Source organism: Sceloporus occidentalis, unplaced genomic scaffold (assembly GCF_023333645.1).
Source record: "Sceloporus occidentalis isolate IW3139 unplaced genomic scaffold, rSceOcc1.0.p SCAF_38, whole genome shotgun sequence".
Taxonomy (NCBI): Eukaryota; Metazoa; Chordata; class Lepidosauria; order Squamata; family Phrynosomatidae; genus Sceloporus; species Sceloporus occidentalis.
This window is the reverse complement of record NW_028317018.1, coordinates 9,442,501-9,459,902: the sequence shown is the minus strand read 5'-3', so window position 1 is coordinate 9,459,902 and position 17,402 is coordinate 9,442,501. Positions and strand designations below refer to the sequence as shown.

The window sequence follows — 17,402 nt, the reverse complement described above, 5'->3', positions numbered from 1 at the left end:
ATATTATGTATTATAGATAGAAGAATATAGATTATGAATTAGAATTTAGAATTAGAATTACTTATATTATAGATTATGAATTAGAATTTATATTGTTATATATTATTTATAATATATTATAGATTAAGATTAAAGAAGATTAGAATTATTTTAGTACTACAGCTAGTAGCTTGAAGCTTTGCTTAGTACAGTTGTTGTCGTCACACAGTCAATTTTTCTTAAAAAGAAATTAGAAATAAAATAAAATGTCACAGCAAAACAGTTAGCTTCACTGCTTGCTGAAACACACAGCACTTATGCGGCTGCACTCACTAGCCCAACAAGTTCACTTCACTGATGGACTGAGGTGAGCAAAACAAATGAAATAAAATGAAAGATTATTAATTAAGAAAAATTGACTTGGTCTCTTGCTGTTGCTAAAACAAAGCACAAACTATAGAGCTGCAGCACCAGTACTAATAAGATTAGCTGAACTATACGCTAGTAGTAATTAATTAATATTATTACTTTTATTTATAGCTAATTTAATTAACTATTAAGATAAGAAAGAATTATAGAATTATTGATATTACTGATTTTAGATTAGACACTAGTAGATGTCTTGAATGTCTACAGTACACTCTACACTAGTATACTATTACTAACTATAGTATATATAACTGACAAATATATATATAATTTTATAATGTATTCAATTATTAATTATATTAATTAATATTACTGATTTTAGATTAGACACTAGTAGATGTCTTGAATGTCTACAGTACACTCTACACTAGTATACTAAAGTATATATATATGACTGACAAATATATATATATATATAATATTATAATGTACTATTAAATTATAGATTCTATTAAATTATTATTTATAAATTTGATTTAATTTATTTAAGCAGGACAGGCAGTAGGCACTAGTGCCAGCCCAGGGCAAGGGCACCCCAGTGCCTCTGAGGCACTGGGTGCACTGTCAACTCAACAGCACTTACACTACAGTTGATGACAAATTAAATAAAAAAAAAAATTTAATTAATCAAATTATTATTATTAAATATATTAATTAAGTAGAACTGAAGTGAGGATGAAGTACACTGTGAGAAATGGCAGGCTAAGGCTTACCAGTCTCACACAGAACAGAACAATCTATCTCTGTAACGCTCAGATGCAGCACAGCAGTGTTGCCAAAGCAGTCACAGCGAAAAATGAATGGATCTCTCAGGCAAGCTCTGGTCTTATAAAGGCGCCTTCAGAATTAAAAAAACAGCAGCACAGGCATTGGACGAGACCCTTAGCGTGACGTCACAAGAGTGAGCTGATTGGACAGACGAGATCAGCTCAGTCCTGTTTGAAATTTTTTTGAGTCTTCGTCTTCTCCTACGTTTTGCCGGCACTGTATTCTCTTCGGCGTGTCTTCGGAACGAACAAAAAAACGGCCTCTTCGTGCTCATTTTCATGTTCGCCCGAAGACGAATGCGCAAGTCTAGTGGTAATGCATATCTTAGACTGTGAGGGGGAAGACCTGTTCCCTGACTGGGTACACCCAACAGACGTTGCTTCCTTCTCCCCACGGCCACCAGGAGCACGAGACGGCAAGCCTTCAGGCAAGACTTAAGTCGTAGACAGCAGGAAACACAGCTCTTTGGGAACCTCGACGGCACTAGTATACAGAAGCATAGCCCTGACCGAGGATTACCACAGGACTTGTATTGAGGTAAAACAGGAACTGACTTTATTGAGGAAACAATCACCACCAGCCTCCAAGAGCCTTTGAATAGGCTGGCGGTGAGTTATGACCAGCATGCACCACACCATATGTAAAATGCAATATGCAGATCATATGCAAAATTAGTTATAACAGAAAACCATACCAACTTTCACAATCCTGCCATCAGAACCAATAATATTGGTCAGACAGGCAGGAGGAAGGGGGAAACTGGGATCTAGAGAGCTCTGGCTCTCTCACTGTTGCCACCCTGTACCAGTAATCAGGTACAGGGTGACTTAAGCATAAATCCAAGCAAAGGAACCAGATATTGCACTGCAATTAGTGTCCACTGCCGCCTCCTGGAAGTATGTAATGCAATCCAGGGGTCCACCGTCTATAACGGGAAATACAGCCTCCAGGCTCCCCCAAGTCACGAAGGCTTCTGTGACATAGACGTCTTCAGGAAGTGATAGACATGGTCTCTGCTATATAGTACACACACTCAGGAAAGGATTTAGAAGTTATAGAGCGACCGATGAACATTTATCAGTTTTCAACAGTTTAACTGTATGTTTCTTTTATATTTTTGGATTTTAAACTTTTGATTTTATTCGGCTATCTTTTCTCTTGTATTGCTTATCGTTGTGAGGAGAGGCACACACTTCCTATAAGGGAATGATTTCATTATGAATGTCATCCGTATGTTTTTCATAAATGTGGCAAAATTAATTGAAGATTGATCATATCAAGAGACATTTTATTGTTTGCACAACACCTGGGTGTTTAGTCATCCTCTGTATTTTATAGTTATATTCAACATGTAGTGAGATGTGTTAACTGTCATTGCAACACCTTAATAAACAAACTTTACAATGTATGTTAACATAATTTATGGTGTGAATCACAAAGTGATTATACAAAGCGTGCTTATATACATACATTTTGTCTTTTATCTCCATGTTCTTTCCAGTCTACCCTAGCTATGCATATCTGTTTCAGTTAGTAGGAAGACATGAAAGATGCTTTTTCTCATAAAAGTACAAGTAAGCCTTTTTCATCCCTTTAAAAAAAAACTTGAGACAATAAAAAAAAAAAAACAATCATGGAAAGTACAGGTACCACAAGCACACCAGGATCAATAACACATTGTCTGATTCGCACTTGTTAAAGCAGGTTATGGACACTGCCAGCACACTGTCAACATCTAGCAACACTGGTGGTGTCTCATCTACAATGGTTTAGTGGACTAAGATACTTGTTCATCTTCTATACTACACAGTCTTGAGGGGCAGGGGCATACTACTTTATAACACAATTATGTTAATTTTGAGGCTATGTCTAAGGCAAACTCTCAGACATTGTTAAGCTTTACAACCAGCCTTGATGGACTGTGTTGGCTTATGATGGCTTCCCATCACTCAGGGTGGTATTCCGTTTTTATTATGTGTTGCTCATATTTTATTCCATTTATTTGTATTCGGATAAGGAGAACATTTAATTGGATGAGAGATCATGGTGCAGATAACTGTAAACAATGTTGGGGGAGCTGTATTAGATTATTTAACCTACTCCTGCTTAACAAAAAAGTATTTGTACCTATCTGCATAAATAAAACAGCTTTCTGCTTTCAGTCATAGTGTATAGAAGAGGTACAAAAACCTCTGTGTCTCTGAATGTACTGACCTCTCCTGCATATATTACATGTCTTCATTGTTATACAGTTATTTGTGAATGCAAAAAAACAGAATATTGCAGAATCTTGTAATACCTTTTTTATTGGACTAACAGTATTTAAAAAATAGACGAGCTTTCGGGAGTCCTCCCTTTATCAAGTCAAAAGCATTTCTGACCAAGCAAGTGAAAAACACAGTTTAAAACTGACCAGTACATGTTCTGATACAGGGTTAAAACAGGGGTTAAAACAACAAGGTAGAGAATTTGCAGACAAAAAACTAAGAGGGTCGTAATTAGTAAATTGTGGCTGGGGGGGGAGCAGGGGTAAGCATGTAGGAGAGAGAGAGAGAAGAAAAAAAAAAAGAAAAAAAAAGCACAGGTTATAGGAAGTTTTGATAAATCCACATTAAGTCCTCTGTTTTTACAATCAGGGCCGGCCTTTGGGGTGTGCGACCGCACAGGGCGCCACACTCCAGGGGGCGCCGACGCGGGGTCCGCTGCCGCCCCTCTGCACCTAAATGAAAACATCGGGTTTTTTTGTTGTTGTTTTTTTTAACTTTATTTAAATCCACCATGTTAAATAAAGTTTTTTAACTTTATTTAACATGGAGGATGTTAAATAAAGTTAAAACAAACAAACAATGTTTTCATTTATGTCCCGGGCAGGGGCGCCGAGCGGTTGCTCGTGAAGTTCTCAGCAACCACTCAACGCCCCTTACTCTCCGTGACTCCGTCGCGGTGCTGGAATCTCATGTTGAGCGCCGGACTATTCCGGCGCTCAACATGAAATGCCGGCAGGACTCCTCAAGGTAAGTTAGGATAAGGAGAAGTAGGGGGGGGTAGTTTGAAGGGTCGGGGGAGGGATAGTTTGAAGGGTCAGGGGGGGGTAGTTTGAAGGAGCAGAGGGGGGTAGTTTGAAGGGGCAGAGGGGGGGTAGTTTGAAGGGGCAGAGGGGGGGGTAGTTTGAAGGGGCAGAGGGGGGGTAGTGAGGGGGGTGCCAGAGGAGTAGTTCGCACAGGGCGCCAGAACACCTAAGGCCGGCTCTGTTTACAATCATAAAAATGTATCATTTTGGCCTCAAATGTCTTTCTTTCTTGGGTGTTTTTGAAATGACCTCTCAGTGTTTTCAAAAACACCCAAGAAAGAAAGACATTTGAAGCCAAAATGATACATTTTTATGATTGTAAAAACAGAGGACTTAATGTGGATTTGAGCTTCTTAGCACACTATCAAAACTTCCTATAACCTGTGCCTTTTTTTTTTCTTCTCTCTCTCCTACATGCTTACCCCTGCTCCCACCCCAGCCTTATCTGTGCAGTATATGCCACTATTTAGGACCCTCTTAGTTTTTTGTCTGCAAATTCTCTACTTTGTTGTTTTAACCCCTGTTTTAACCCGGTATCAGAACATGTACTGGTCAGTTTTAAACTGTGTTTTTCACTTGCTTGGTAAGAAATGCTTTTGACTTGATAAAGGGAGGACTCCCGAAAGCTCGTCTATTATTTTAAATACTGTTAGTCCAATAAAAAAGGTATTACAAGATTCTGCAACATTCAGTTGTTTTGCATTCTTATACACTGGACTAATACGGCTACCCCAAACTACAGTACAGTTATTTGTGGAAATAAGAGTATGTGGCAGCTTTGTATTTTTTTCAGTTTAGAAGAAAATTGCATAAACAGTGAGGGAGGTGTGCATTTGTGTCACAAAAATTATTAAAAATGTCTCTAATACTCAGTAGTACTCACTCATTTTCTTAACTGAAAGTGGAAGAATATGTCTATATGCTCTTTTGGAAAAACAAGAAACAAGCTCAGAGTGGTAAAGTACATTTATGGATGTCAGATTTCCAAGTAAACAGTTTCCCACAACTATAATGAATCAGAACGCCACACTCTTAAAATAGTAAGGAGCTTCAAGAGATGTATCCTTGTAATTGTCTCAATCCGTTGCCATGGATGCACTGACCGAGAGCTTATATATGCTCTACAAATACACCGCCCCCCCACGCCCCCCGTTAGGTACGCTACTGCTTCAGTTTCTCTGTTTTGATTCGATCCATTCCTGGATTTCCTTTTGCTCTGTTCTGATCTTCCATTCCTTGCTTCTGCTTCAGCTCTTTGCTTCAGCTCTCTTTCCTTTATAACATTTGCCCCACCTGTGTGTTTTGTTTGTCTCAGTCTGCAGTCTAAAGGTATGTCTCAGTGCTATGTGTTTGGATTACATGTTTGGTTTGTTTCATACCACTGTCAGCAGGGATTAGCGTTAGGACCCACCGTCATTGGAGTACTTTAGTGTAGTGGTGGGCTAAGCATACTATGGCCATAAGATGTGACGGAATCTCCAATAGTTATCAAACAGTCCTAGGCTAGTTTCTGTATTTATGTGTGTCAGTCTGTGGGGTGTCCTGACCTGTCCTGTCTGTATACCTGGTAGAGGGGTGTCCTGTCCTGTTCATGTCTTGTTGCCCTGTATTATGCATATCTTGTCTGGTTATGTTTATTCCTTGTCTTGTGCCCTGTATCATGTATATCTTGTCTGTTATGTTTCTTGCCTGGTCTCCCTTTCCCTTGCTTGTTAAGTTTCTTCTATAAACTCTGCTTAGCTTCCACACTCCCAGCCTGCAGCATCCTGCACATGAGTCTTGTGCTATGTCTCATGCCTGTTCCAGGGTGCCTGCAGGGTTTAACTTTGTTCTGGTCTACATCCGCTGCTATATTAGGGCGCTGGTATCTGGCTTCACAACCCTAGATGCTCAACACCTGGGTGAGTGCAGTCGTCCTGCACCAGGCCCTGTCCTGAGACTCCGCTACTGCATGCCACACTCCTGAACTCCATCTTTGGGCGCGCTGGGTCATTACAGTAGTCCGTATGGACCCAGTTTCCTGACATGGAGACCGTATCTCCAGAAGGATATCGATATGCTGGATAAAGTTCAGAGAAGGGCTACTAAAATAGTTCCTGGATTACAGGATAAAACTTACCAGGAAAAGTTAAAGGGTCTTGACATATGTAGCCTGGAAGAAAGACATGATGGGGGGATATGATAGAAAAATGTAAATACTTAAAGGGAGTTAACATGATAAAGGAAGATAGAAAGTTTAGATAGAAAGGGGCACAGCATAACTGTTATCATTTTATACTGAGGAAGACATTGATGGGGGTACAACATAACTGTTATCATTATATACTGAGGCAGATATTGACGGGGTGCAGCATATCTGTTATTATATACTGAGGCAAACATTGACAATGGTATAGGATAATTATCATTCTATACTGAGGCAGACACTGACAGTGGTACAGCATAACACTTATCACTATATACTGAGGCACTCATTGAGGGTGGTACAGCATAACACCTATCACTATATACTGAGGTAAACATTGACGGTGGTACAGCATAACACCTATAACTATATACTGAGGCAAACATTGACAGTGGTACAGCATAACTGTTATCATTGTATACGGAAGCACAAACTGACGGTGGTACAGCATAACACCTATCACTATATACTGAGGCAAACATTGGCGGTGGTACAGCATAACACATATCACTATATACGGAGGCAAACATTGACAGTGGTACAGCATAACTGTTTTCATTTTATACTGAGGCACACACTGACAGTGGTACAGCTAAACACCTATCACTATTTACTGAGGCACACATTGATGGTGGTACAGCATAACCCCTATCACTATATACTAAGCCAAACATTGATGTGGTGTAGGCTTACCACTTCAGTGTCTGGCTTAGTATATACTAGGGATGCACCGTAATGAACATTCTGGACCAAAACTTTTTTTTTTTTATTGTTTTTATTGAAGTCAGCATACAGGTTTACAATTATGAAATCCGACAGCTTCACAAAGTTTAACATAAACATGGTATGAAGTAGAGAAAGCTCACCAAGGAGCTAATACAAAGCAATATATGGAGAGTGTAAGAAATTATGACCCTCTTACAGGGATATTCTTTTAGGGAATGTGTGACAAATAAAGCACAAGTACAAGCGTATAGAAAAATGTATATTGATATTGAATTAGGTCACTGTTACAGGTTATAAAACATATAACATACACAAAACATTTTGATAATTATCCAAAAATCTATGATTTTAAATGTATTTAATCCAGCAACAAACAAAAATTAAGGTATCTGTAGCTGGCAGTGAAGGCGTCCTAAACTAATAAAACAAAAATAATTTGAATTTTTACCTGACTGTACTGAACGAATTTAGAGGCTTAAGAAAAATAAAAATAGATATTAAGGTCCTCTATTAATATTTTGAATTTCCTGCAAGAAATCACACATGTTAATGTCCCGATCTCCTCACAGGTTTGTCTCCTTTCTTTTTTCTTTTTCATTTAGTATCGTTTCTTGTCTGAAAAACAAAACTTTAAACAAATAAATTAGCATCATATGTTGCACACTAGTTTTCTTCTGATTTAGCTATCTTTTTGTTTCCTAGCATTTCTTTTATTCTGGACACTTCTGTCTTTACAATGTCCAGTTCCTTCATATACACCGTTACTTTACACTGTAGCTCATTTTTCTCTTTTTCTACTCTTTCTTTCTGTGCCTTAATAACATGGTAGGGAACCCAGGGCTTCATGTAGTCTTTTCTAACATCATTACCTCTTCCCTGAGATCCCCACCTAGTATAATTAAAACAACTCTTATCTCCCTGCCTCCAGCTATCAACCATGGGTCTTTCCTGAACATGGTGTTCTTTGGCAGAGTGATAGTGGCAATTTTTGGCAAAATGTCCTACTTTACCACAAGCAAAACATTTAAATGCTTCCCTTTTACCTATGGGTCCTTGATTCTTTTGGAGCCTGATTTGATATAACTGTCTCTGAAGCGAAGGGCTTAATACTGACACAGGCTTTGCAATCATTTTGCTGTGATTTTGGATGACTTTAGGATTAGAATTATTTTGCTTCTCATCTAAACCTTGCCCATCTATTTCGTTCACATCATCATTTTTTGACACTTTGCAGCCATAACATCATTTCTTTTCTGTAGCTGTACATTTAACTTGTTACCATTAGCTGTGCAATGCACAGGATCGTCCTCCCTCTTACTGCAAGCTGCTAGGGTCCTAATCTCCCCCTCTGCATCCTTCAGCCTCTGAGTAAGCCGCTCATTTGCACTACGCAATTCCTCATTTTCCTGCAAAGTCTGCTGGCTGCTTACACATAAAGCTGCAGCATTCTGTGCAAAAATCTCACACTTTTCAAGTTCAATGTTTAAACCTAGAACTTTTGCTTCCAAAAGTTCTTTTTGCTCTTTCATTGATTTGTACTGCTCCGCTATCCAACGGGCAGCAAAATTCAGAGCCGTTTTCCCCTTTGATTTGGATAATTTATTTTCATAAATTGCCTTGGCCACATACTCCTGAGCTTGGAACCATGGATCTGAGGTTCCTACTATATACTTAATAATACCATCAGGGTTTGTGGCCCTAGCAACTTTTTTCAATAAACCCTCCATCATTAACAGCAGAGTTCACTGAAATTTGTATATGCAAAACCTGAACATTATCCCAATTCAATACACAATATATACACTTATAAATATACTCATAAATCACACTAAATCCCTCCTACCTGGCTCGCCAAACTGTAAGAAATTATGACCCTCTTACAGGGATATTCTTTTAGGGAAGGTGTGACGAATAAAGCACAAATACAAGCGTATAGAAAAATATATATTGATATTGAATTAGGTCACTGTTACAGGTTATAAAACATATAACATACACAAAACATTTGATAATTATCCAAAACAAAAGGGATACTTAAACAAATTCTTGGGAAACCTTGCTCAGCTCACAGGCTTCTCCCGAACGACATCTTGCGCAGCTTCGTTCTGAGTCTCCTGACCCAGGACACTTCTGTTCACTGCGCTCTTTCTCTGTCTCTTCTTTCTCCGACTCTCCTTTCTCTCTTACTCAGACTCTTCTTTCTATTGCAGCCCCTAACTAGTCATCCCAGAATTCCTTGTACCTCCCAGAAAGTGGCTCACCCAACCCCTCTTTCCAGAGATTTCCTGTATGACCCAATTACGGAGGAGACAGGTAGTCTATGCAAACATGCACACAGTTATGTTAATATACATCGGATTCAGTTGTCTGACCCCCTGTGGGGTATCCCACCTCTGTTGGAGCCTTTGTTCCAAACCCTTTGTAATGCATTACTATGCAAGTTACCTTACATTGTAAAACCAGATATCTCACCTTATAGAAACCCAAACCGTCCCCAAAACATTATGCAATAAATGTAATGTCCCATTTTAAAGGCACCCTTCATTTCTTACAAGAGTTAGGTGTCAATGTCATATACTGGGCTGACTATAGCAGGGTGTTAAACTGAGAAGAAGAACGCATGTAGGAAGCGCTCAACCAAACCTGTATTCTCCTAGAGTACATATATTATTATAAGTAACGCCTTGGCTGAGGTGAATCAAGTTGCCATTCAGCAAGTCATACATATACCAGGGACAGAAAAAGTGCGATCAGAGACATAGCAAGTATGGAAAGTTTTGAGATGGTAATTTGGTAGAGCCTCGAAACAAAACAACCATTCACGGGGATGTATAAAACATCAAAACGACAAAACAATAAAAACAAAACAAGTGTGAAGTGCTACATATGTGTCAAGGAGAAAGTGTTATCTCTTACCCCCAGTGTCTCCTGTCCTCGACCCAAGTGGTGACTCCAGGGACAAGGAGATCGGAACAAACTTAGAAACAGCGTGGAGTAGCGTGGGATAACGGACCCAGGATAAGGAGATAAGATTAGAGCCTTTAGAGCTCGTAGGCTATCTCGGACCTCCACCTTTAGGAGCAACATCCACCCGCCTAACTTAACCCCAGTAGCGACTTATTTAAATATGGCAAAGCAATGGAGTGCCAGAGTGACCACATTTTCGTGTGGGTTGCTAAGCGGTTACATCTTTTGTAAGTCATGGCTTCCATATTTTCCAAGAAGAATAAGTCTTCTTTAAGATGTAAGATAGACGGGGGGCTAGTGGACTTCCAATGACGTGCTATAAGGCGTTGCACCGAAACTTTTAGTAAAAGTAAGTAACACACCAAATTTAGACAAAATAAATCAATAACAATATTCAATATATTTAACAATATTGACTAACAAAAATTAAATGACAATATTAACAATAAGAACAATATGCCCAGGTTCTAGTATGTACTGGTTGCCTGGTCATGATAGGAGTGTGTTTGCTGTTAGCAATTATATATAGATATATTAATATTGTTATTGAATTTTTCTGTCCAATTTTGGTGTGTTACTTACTTTTAATAAAAGTGTGGTTAACACACAAAAATTGGACAAAAAAAAATCAACAACATTATATATATATATATATATATATATATATATATATATTGCTAACAGCAATAACACTCCTATCATGCCCAGTGTCAGGTTCCACCCTTCGCAGCCTGGAATACTCAAACCTCTGTGTTGCTTATAACCCTGCCTATATAAACCTGCCCAGCCCGTCAGAGCCTTTGCATTGAAGTTAGTGGACCGTTTTGCTCTGCCCCTGTACCTGATCTGGACTTGCTATTGGCTTCCTGTGAACCTGATCCTGACTTGTTCCTGGCTCCTAGGTTGAGGGTCCTGCCAGTGGGCTCCACTGTCGAGCACCCTGCCAGTCAGGCAGCTAGTACATGCTGGAACCTGGGCATGATAGGAGTGTGATTACAGCCTCCCTACCCTCCCCACTTACACATCCATGCTATCACACACACACTCATTCACAAACATTCATTCACAAACATTCAGCATAAACTACTGCATAACACCCATCACTCTCACATACTTACTAATCCACTCTCACTGAATGCAGTGAGCACGGAAGGCAGTGGGTGTGGCTTCAGTGTTCCCTTGATTGACTTTAAACCGGTTAGAGGGACCGAGCCTGCTTCTCTAGCAGCAGACATTACTGATGAGCGGTACGTGGGATGGACCGCCCCCCCCACTAGGTATGCTACTGCATACAATAGCCTTTCAGCAGAAGTGGATTGTTAAAAAAAATCACTAACTTTTTTTTTTATTCCTGTTGCAGCATGCGAGGAGAGTGAGAAACACAGCGCCTGACATCTCCCCCTCATAATGCGGGACCCCCGGGCATGCCTTGGTCCTGGTCTCTCTGGATGCATCAGGTGAAAGGTACGTTTGGGGTCAGGAGTGTGTACGTCTTAAGCAAATTCTCAAGACCTGCCGGTAGCTTCATAACCCTTCCAGTGGATAAGATATTGTAATTGTCCCCGATATATCCTGGAGTCTAAAATTTCTTTTACCTCAAATTCCTCTACTCCATCTAACAGGATCGACTCAGGGGGTGGATTATGTCTGCCAGGAAAAGGATTCTATGTTCAGGGTTTCAATAGGAATACATGAAAAACTGGGTGAATCTTGATTGAAGGGGGAAGGTGTAATTGCATAGGGTAGTACAATGTTAGATGTTTGGTGGACAACCAGACTTTGTACCCGATCTGATAGGAAGGTGCGGGCGCTCGGTGTCGGTTAGCAAAGAATTTTTTAACAACGTTGAGCTTGTGTCAAGGTTCTTCGAAGTAAGGAGTAATTGCGGGTGAGGTTACGTACGTGATCCGTAGCCGAGGGGACTGTGCTCGGTAGTGGTGAACCTGGAAGCGTGGATGGGTGAAAACCATAATTAATAAAAAATGGATACATTTTGGTGGCGCTATGAGTATGAATATTATACACAAATTCAGCCAGTGGTAGAAACCATACCCAGTCATCCTGGAGGTACGTGGTAAAACACAGTAGGTGTCTGATTGGAGTGTTCGGTCTGTCCATTACTTTGTGGGTGGAAGGCCGTGGAAAGATTGCGTTTGATGTGTAACTCTTGGCAACAGGCCTTCCAAAAATGGGAGGTGAATTGAGTACCCCAATCAGACACAATATTTTCTGGCAGCCCGTGAAATCGGAATATTTCTCAGACCACCAAGATAGCGGTCTCAGTAGCTGATGGAAGTCCCTCATGTGAGACAAAGTGTGCCATCTTGGAGAATCGATCCACTATTACCATGATGGCCGTGTGCTTTTGAGAGAGGGGCGAGTCTGTTCAGATACTTCCTTATTCAGGATAGGCCACCAAAAGGTACATTGAATTAGATCCCTGGCCTGATGGTTTTGGAGAACTTGAAGACGAAGCTCAGGAGGAATGTAAATTTTATCCTGGTGGTAATATAGACCCTGCCACAAGGTGAGGTTACACGCAGTTGGACCTGTTGAAGAGGACTGCAAGTCATCCCAAAAAGTCTGTGTGACCGCCAAAAAATTTTTGAGTTGGAGAATAGTGTCTCACCCGAATTGTTGTATATTTCTCTGTTATGCGAGAGAGTGCATCGGCTTTACAATTACGAGAGCCCGGGCGGTAAGTAATATGTAACTGAAAGCGGGTAAAGAAAAGTGCCCCTCTGGCCTGACGAGGCTGAAGGCATTTTGCAGTACGTAAGTTGTTGTGATCTGTAAATACAGTGACCGGATGAGCATTCCCTTCAAGGAGGTGCCGCCACTCTTCTAAAGCCAACCTAATAGCCAGTAATTCTCATTCTCCTACATTGTAGTTTCGTTCTGCAGGCATTAGGGTTCGTGAGAAGAAGACGACTGGATGAAGAAGGTCATCTTTCTCCTGTCTCTGAGATAAGATAGCTCCTACTGCGGTTTCAGATGCGTCTGCCTCCTGGGCCTACTGAGATCTGGAAGTGCCAGAATGGGAGCAGAGATAAATCTTTTCTTGAGTGTATCAAATGCCGCTTGTGTAGCTTTGGACCATTGAAACGTAGAATTTTTTGCTGTAATAAGTTGAATGATTTTTTAAAAGTCACAAATAAATTTACGGTAGAAATTAGCAAACCCCAAAAACTCCTTTCCGATCCATAGGTGGGGACCATTGGAGAATGGCCTGGGTCTTTTGGAGGTCCATTTTCCTTTGAACGCACTTCTACAGTTTAGCATATACATGATGCTAAGTCTGCATAGTACTGTCCGTACATGTTCTCTGTGGGAGGTTAGAGAGGGTGAATAAACGTGGATGTCGTCCAAATAAACGATAACAAAGTGATCTAGTAAATCAAGAAAAATGTTGTTAATGAAGTGTTCGAAGATCGCAGGAGCATTGCATAAACCAAAAGGCATCACTAAATATTCAAAGTGCCCGGGGTGAGATCTGAAGGCGGTCTTCCACTCATCTCCTGTAAGGCGGCAAAAAGGTGCCAGGTAAGGTTAGCGGAGTCCTGTATGCAGGATAGCTGGGCTTGGTCCACAAGGGGTCAATCAGAGATATTCAGGATAGCCGGGTCTGGTACACAAGGGGTCAATCAGAGATATGCAGGATAACCGGGTTTGGTAGACAAGAGGTCAATCAGAGATATGCAGGATAGCCGGGTCTGGTACACAAGAGGTCAATCAGAGATATGCAGGAAAGCCGGGTCTGGTACACAAGGGGTCAATCAGAGATATGCAGGATAGCCGGGTCTGATACACAAGAGGTCAATCAGAGATATGCAGAAAAGCCGGGTCTGGCCTAGCAGGCTTTGAGATGGCTGTGGAGGAGGAAGCGTCGGAAGAGACGCCGGTGTGAAAGTGTTTTATTTTACTTCTCTTATTCTGCTGCTGCTGCTGCTGCTGCTGCTGCTGCTGCTGCTGCTGCTGCTGCTGCTGCTGCTGCTGCTGCTGCTGCTGCTGCTGCTGCTGCTGCTGCTGCTGCTGCTTGTCGTCAGACAGAAAGAATAATAAGCCCTGGGACAGGACAGAGAAGGTGAGAAGGTTCAAATAAGGGTTTAAAGCTTTGATGATGAGCAAGAAACATGGCAAAAAGCTCTCCCCGGACTGTGAGAAAAGAAAAAGCCTACAACACCTGGTATTCCCAGGTGGTCTCCCATCCAGGTACTAACCAGGCCCAACCCTGCTTAGCTTCTGAGATCAGACGACATCAGGTGCTTTCAGGGGGGTATGGCCGCAGGCATGAAAGCTTTTTATTTTACTTCTTTTATTCTGTTGCTGCTGCTGCTTGTCGTCAGACAGAAAGAATTATAAGCCCTGGGACAGGACAGAGAAGGTGAGAAGGTGAGAAGGTGAGAAGGTTCAAATAAGGGTTTAAAGCTTTGATGATGAGCAAGAAACACATGGCAAAAAGCTCTCCCTGGACTGTGAGAAAAGAAAAAGCCTACAACACCAGGCGGTCTCCCATCCAGGAACTAACCAGGCCAAACCCTGCTTAGCTTCCAAAATCAGACAAGATTGGGCGCTTTCAGGGTGGTATGCGCGCAAGTGTGAAAACTTTTTATTTTACTTATCTTATTCTGTTGCTGCTGCTGCTTGTCATCAGACAGAAAGAATTATAAGCCCTGGGACAGGACAGAGAAGGTGAGAAGGTGAGAACGTGAGAAGGTTCAAATAAGGGTTTAAAGCATTGATGATGAGCAAGAAACACATGGCAAAAAGCTCTCCCCGGACTGTGAGAAAAGAAAAAGCCTACAACACCTGGTATGCCCAGACGGACTCTCACCCAGGTACTAACCAAGCCCAAAACTGCTTAGCTTCCGAGATCAGGCGCTTTCAGGGTGGTATGGCCGCAGGTGTGAATGCTTTTTGTTTTACTTCTCTTATTCTGTTGCTGCTGCTGCTTGTCGTCAGACAGAAAGAATTATAAGCCCTGGGACAGGACAGAGAAGGTGAGAAGGTGAGAAGGTTCAAATAAGGGTTTAAAGCGTTGATGATGAGCAAAAAACACATGGCAAAAAGCTCTCCCTGGACTGTGAGAAAAGAAAAAGCCTACAACACCTGGAATTCCCAGGTGGTCTACCATCCAGGTACTAACCAGGCCCAACCCTGCTTAGCTTCTGAGATCAGATGACATCGGGTGCTTTCAGGGGGGTATGGCTGCAGGTATGAAAGCTTTTTATTTTACTTCTTTTATTCGGTTGCTGCTGCTGCTTGTCGTCAGACAGAAAGAATTATAAGCCCTGGGACAGGACAGAGAAGGTGAGAAGGTGAGAAGGTTCAAATAAAGGTTTAAAGCTTTGATGATGAGCAAGAAACACATGGCAAAAAGCTCTCCCTGGACTGTGAGAAAAGAAACCGCCTACAACACCTGGAATTCCCAGGCGGTCTCCCACCCAGGTACTAACCAGGCCCAACCCTGCTTAGTGCCCAAGATCAGACGAGATTGGGCGCTTTCAGGGTGGTATGGCCACAGGCGTGAAAGCTTTTTATTTTACTTCTCTTATTCTGCTGCTGCTGCTGCTGCTGCTGCTGCTTGTCGTCAGACAGAAAGAATTATAAGCCCTGGGACAGGACAGAGAAGGTGAGAAGGTTCAAATAAGGGTTTAAAGCTTTGATGATGAGCAAGAAACACATGTCAAAAAGCTCTCCCCGGACTGTGAGAAAAGGAAAAGCCTACAACACCTGGTATGCCCAGGTGGTCTCCCATCCAGGTACTAACCAGGCCCAACCCTGCTTAGCTTCCAAGATCAGACAAAATCGGGTGCTTTTAGGTTGGTATGGCTACAGGCATGAAAGCTTTTTATTTTACTTCTCTTATTCTGTTGCTGCTGCTCTTGCTGCTGCTGCTGCTGCTGCTGCTGCTGCTTCTGCTGCTTGTCGTCAGACAGAAAGAATTATAAACCCTGGGACAGGACAGAGAAGGTGAGAAGGTGAGAAGGTTCAAATAAGGGTTTAAAGCTTTGATGATGAGCAAGAAACACATGGCAAAAAGCTCTCCCCGGACTGTGAGAAAAGAAAAAGCCTACAACACCAGGTATTCCCGGGCAGTCTCCCATCTAGGTACTAACCAGGCCCAACCCTGCTTACCTTCTCAGATCACACGAGTTCGGGCACTTTCAGGGTGGTACGGCTGCAGGTGTGAAAGCTTTTTATTTTACCTCTCTTATTCTGTTGCTGCTGCTGCTTGTCGTCGACAGACAGAAAGAATTATAAGCCCTGGGACAGGACAGAGAAGGTGAGAAGGTGAGAAGGTGAGAAGGTTCAAATAAGTGTTTAAAGCTTTGATGATGAGCAAGAAGCACATGGCAAAAAGCTCTACCCGGACTGTGAGAAAAGAAAAAGCATACAACACCTGGTATTCCCAGGTGGTCTCCCATGCAGTTACTAACGAGGCCCAACCCTGCTTAGCTTCCGAGATCAGACGAGATCATGCACTTTCAGGGCGGTATAGCCGCAGGTATGAAAGATTTTTATTTTACTTCTCTAATTCTGTTGCTGCTGCTGCTGCTGCTTGTCATCATCAGACAGAAAGAATTATAAGCCCTGGGACAGGACAGAGAAGGTGAGAAGGTGAGAAGGTTCAAATAAGGGTTTAAAGCTTTGATGATGAGCAAGAAACACATGGCAAAAAGCTCTCCCCAAACTGTGAGAAAAGAAAAAGCCTACAACACCTGGTATTCCCAGGCGGTCTCCCATCCAGGTAACAACCAGGCCCAACCCTGTTTAGCTTCTAAGATCAGGCGCGTTCAGGGTGGTATTGCCGCAGGCGTGAGAGCTTTTAGTTTGAATTCTCTTATTCTGTTGCTGCTGCTGCTTGTCGTCAGACAGAAAGAATTATAAGCCCTGGGACAGGACTTAGAACGTGAGAAGGTTCAAATAAGGGTTTAAAGCTTTGATGATGAGCAAGAAACACATGGCAAAAAGCTCTCCACGGACTGTGAGAAAAGAAAAAGCCTACAGCACCTGGTATACCCAGGCGGTCTCCCATCCAGATACTAACCAGGCCCAACTCTGCTTAGCTTCAGAGATCGGTCACTTTCAGGGTGGTATGGCCGCAGGTGTGAATGCTTTTTAGTTGACTTCTCTTATTCTGTTGCTGCTGCTGCTTGTCGTCAGACAGAAATAATTATATGCCCTGGGACAGGACAGAGAAGGTGAGAAGGTGAGAAAGTTCAAATAATGGTTTAAACCTTTGATGATGAGCAAGAAACACATGTCAAAAAGCTC

The 17,402-nt window shown here is 41.7% G+C and overlaps 1 non-coding gene and 6 pseudogenes across 1 annotated transcript; all 7 read right to left on the bottom strand.

The window, feature by feature from the left end:
• Nucleotides 1-14,295: 14,295 nt before the first annotated feature.
• LOC149297649 (5S ribosomal RNA) lies at nucleotides 14,296-14,414 on the bottom strand. The gene has a single exon (XR_016273628.1). It is a non-coding gene; the product is annotated as a 5S ribosomal RNA (ribosomal RNA).
• An 807-nt stretch (nucleotides 14,415-15,221) lies between these two features.
• On the bottom strand, nucleotides 15,222-15,340 carry LOC149297648 (5S ribosomal RNA; annotated as a pseudogene).
• A 191-nt stretch (nucleotides 15,341-15,531) lies between these two features.
• On the bottom strand, nucleotides 15,532-15,650 carry LOC149297647 (5S ribosomal RNA; annotated as a pseudogene).
• A 195-nt stretch (nucleotides 15,651-15,845) lies between these two features.
• LOC149297646 (5S ribosomal RNA) lies at nucleotides 15,846-15,964 on the bottom strand (annotated as a pseudogene).
• A 230-nt stretch (nucleotides 15,965-16,194) lies between these two features.
• Nucleotides 16,195-16,313, bottom strand: LOC149297645 (5S ribosomal RNA; annotated as a pseudogene).
• Nucleotides 16,314-16,515: 202 nt separating this feature from the next.
• LOC149297644 (5S ribosomal RNA) lies at nucleotides 16,516-16,634 on the bottom strand (annotated as a pseudogene).
• Nucleotides 16,635-16,834: 200 nt separating this feature from the next.
• Nucleotides 16,835-16,943, bottom strand: LOC149297643 (5S ribosomal RNA; annotated as a pseudogene).
• Between the last annotated feature and the right edge of the window lie 459 nt (nucleotides 16,944-17,402).